Source organism: Pinus tabuliformis, chromosome J (assembly GCF_031772625.1).
Source record: "Pinus tabuliformis cultivar Carrire ecotype Pingquan chromosome J, CPIR1, whole genome shotgun sequence".
Taxonomy (NCBI): domain Eukaryota; kingdom Viridiplantae; phylum Streptophyta; class Pinopsida; order Pinales; family Pinaceae; genus Pinus; species Pinus tabuliformis.
The window spans coordinates 321671248-321675144 of record NC_142295.1 but is presented as its reverse complement, the minus strand read 5'-3'; the positions used below and the strand labels follow the sequence as shown (position 1 = coordinate 321675144).

General features: G+C 35.1%; 1 pseudogene; it reads right to left on the bottom strand.

Annotated features, from left to right (window-relative positions):
• Nucleotides 1-884: 884 nt before the first annotated feature.
• LOC149227045 (putative E3 ubiquitin-protein ligase RHC1A pseudogene) lies at nucleotides 885-1959 on the bottom strand (annotated as a pseudogene).
• Between the last annotated feature and the right edge of the window lie 1938 nt (nucleotides 1960-3897).

Sequence of the window (3897 nt, the reverse complement as noted above, 5' to 3'; positions counted from 1 at the left end):
GTCTAATGAGTATTGTGTGAATGGTCAAAAGTGATTGGCCAAAAAAAAATTCAAAAAAGTGTAGTGTTTGAATCATATTTTTGATGGTGAAAATAAATTCAACCCCATCAAAAACTTCCAAAGCATCTAAAATCTTGAAATTTGATAAATTTACGAAAATCCTAAAAAACTTTACAAATTTTTATCAAAATCCAAACAAATTTACAAACTATATGCAGTAAATGAATATCAATAGATATATGTCGCTCTGTGTTTGAACGGTCCAATTTGAGCAAGATCTGTGACGTTTAGTCCGAAAAATATTATGCTTTATCTGCTATTATCTTGCACAGGGAAAAATGATTCCTCCAATTTGCTTGTCGAGATGAGTTCATCTAGGCTCCCACTGTCAACTCAGCTTTCAATGAGGGGGTGTTAATCTTAAATGAGATATCTTAATAATCAGAAAAATCCATTAAGCTGTCATGCGTGATAGAAGATTAAAAAAGAAAATAATGATGGAATATATTTTTATCATAGTTAATTAGAGTTATTTTGTGGTTTTTTTTAAGGATAGATATAAATTAAAATCTAAAATAATTTATTTAATAAGTAATTAATTAATTTATATATATATAAGGAACAAAAAAAATTGAAATTGAAATGGTTTATGTATAGTACTTTATTAAAATATAGTACTCCATGTAACCAGTATTTACAGTCTACAGTCAACATACTGGAGTACTGAGTGACTCAGCTTGATCCTCCAAGGAGAACCATGGCCTTCCTCAAAGGGCCATCACGGCTGCCTCCGGATAACGTTATCATTTGTATTTGAAGCATATTGACCATGATGAGAATAGTGATTTGCAGTGGAAGAATGTACAAACCACATTAAATTCCGTTGGTCGAACCTCGTCCATGGTCTCTGCTTCTTGAATTATTATTAGTATTAACGTTGGTATTCTTTCCACTTGAAACATAATTCCTAGAATTACTGTTTTGCGCAGCATAAAACAAGGGGCATCCTGAGATCCCCGGACATTACCTTGGCTGCCGGGGGTTATGACGCGGCACTTCTGGGCCTGGATGAAGATCTAGCCTGTGATGTAGCTGGAAAGTCGCCTGGCAATCCAAGGCGACAGACGGGACACGAATTGTGCTGAGCCAGCCAGGGAAGTATACAATCTGAATGATAAATGTGCTTGCAGGGCATCTCCCTGGCTTCGCCTCCGACTTCGAACCGGTCATTGCAGACAGGGCAGTGCGAATTGTTAATCAGATGCCGGGAATTGATCCTAATCGTGGGCATTGCATCCACGGCGGCCCTCGGGGCAGGAGGAGGGCCCAACCTATCGTTCTGAGACAGCTGTTCTAACCCAGGACCCATGAAATAATCCCCAATATTTGCAGGCAAGGTCCTGGGTTCGATTCCTGTATCACTGCCCAAAATTAACACCATGGGGCCATTACCCCCAATCGCGCCCCGTCTGAGACTCCTGTCAGGGACATGACCGCGGCCTTCTCTATTTTCTTGGTTACTCATCAAGTTGAGCAGGTCAGCCATGAGGTCAGCCACAGAAAGCCTTTCTCCGCCCTCCATTAAGAAGCCCTCGAAGGGGTTTGTTCGGGAGCTCGAAATGCCATCGCTTGCTTCCTCTACAAACCCTCTGCCACAAGTGGGACAAACAGTGGGCTCTCCTGTCAATAATCTTAACATACGATTGCAAGCATGACACCAGTAGGGAGAACTACTTCTAGAACCCATCTCGATAAACCCTGAAAATTCAGGAAGACGACCTTCGAAACCCTTAGGACGGCCGCTATTCAAATCCAAATGTTAAAAAGCCCGATGAAGCTCAAATATATTGATCGCGCTGCGCTACGAGCAGAATTCAGCTCAAAATCCTCAAATTTATCGCCCAGGAATGGCAGTTACAGCTCCAAACTCAAGGCATGCAAGGAATCATGCAATTATTTATGGGAATGTTGCCCGTGGGAGACTTTTGGGAGATCAAAGCTGAGAATTTACAGGTTACACGGTTGGGATTTCGTGGACTGTATCGAGATGAGTTCATCTAGGCTCCCAGTGTCAACTCAGCTTTCAATGAGGGGGTGTTAATCTTAAATTAGATATTTTAATAATCAGAAAAATCTATTAAGCTGTTATGTGTGATAGAAGATCAAAAAAAAAAAATAATGATGGAATATATTTTTATCATAGTTAATTAGGGTTATTTTGTGGTTTTTTTTAAAGATAGATATAAATTGAAATCTAAAATAATTTATTTAATAAGTAATTAATTATTTTTTTTATATATGGAAAAAAAAATTGAAATTGAAATTGTTTATGTATAGTACTTTATTAAAATATAGACCTTATTTATATATATATATAAAATAATTTGAAATGTTTTATTTAGTTTGATATCTAGTGATTTCTATCAAAAGACTGTTTAATTCATTATGGATTACAGAAATTTGAATACAGAAAAGCCAAGCTGGCTTTTGGCAAAAGCCAGCGAAGATAGAAAAAGCAGTGAAAATATCTTGCCATGTCAAGAAGGCAATTTAACTGATATTTAGAAAAAGCAGTAAAAATATCTTGCCATGTCAAGAAGGCAACTCAACTGATATTTGGAAAAAGCAGTCACACTTCAAATCAACGGTTGAAAGTGTCTCACTTGATCCAACGGAGGAGGATGAAAGTGTTGACAATTGTTGATGCATAGGAAAGGCCTATCGGCCTAATTAACTATTTTTATATAATATTATCATATAAATTACCATTAAATTATTATTTTATAATATCGAAATTAAATAATTAATTATCACATAATAACTAGTTTATAACTAAATATTGAATAGCTAAACAGATAATCTTTTACCACTTTTTCTTAAATAATATTTTACCAACTGTTAGTTTTCAATGGCTAACTCTGGGCAATGATGCATCCATGCTATTTATTCCTTCACATCGATTGATTTCTCACCTTGTCCTGAGGATGAACCACATTAGTGGTTTCGAAACGTCAACCAAATCCTAACGATGTGATTAATCCGAAAGACTTATATCTATATAGTATGGTGTGAGAGTTATGTATGTCCAAGTCATTATGGACCCCTTCCTATTTGACAAAGGAATGGATTTGAAGAAGCGATGGTTAGGTTTGGTCTCTCCCTTAAAGAGAAAACATAGGTGAATTATTTTCACATTATGGATATTATACTTTCAAGTGGATAGTTAATCAAACTATATCTTGTTGCACTTAAAATATTTTTAGTAATGATTATAAATAGTATAGGAGGGTCAACCTTCCACCTAGGTTGTCCTTTACTAATTTATATAGAACAAGCAAGAAAATAAGTTAGATGATAGGAAGTAGCTTCCTCTATTGAATGCTTAAATTATACACTAAATAAAAATAATTTATGGAATTCTTAAAGGCTTATAGGTTAAGAATTGCAGGCCTAACTCCCATTTAATACCTTTTTGTTACGAAATTGATTCAAATTGTAGACAAAATGAAATGAAGGAACATGTAATATTCTATAAATAATGCAAACACAATGTTGAAGCATAATATTATAGTGAAAACCAAATTCTCTTAATGAATAAACTATTGAAAAGCAATGTAATATATATAAGAATACAAATGGCTAGAACAATGACTACGTACCATCTCTAAGAAGAGATGTGATAATTACACTCATCTACAAAAAAACAAAAACACAAAACTTCTTGAAAGGTGAAAAATATAGTTTATAGTAATGTTAATTAAACCTAAGAAACAAAAACCCCTAAAATGAAAGAACTAGAACCCTAACATGATTAGGGTCACTGGCATCACTGAATTGGACAAATTTGAGTTGTCCAAGAAAATGGAGAGCGTTGTAAACTTCATAAATTTCACTCAT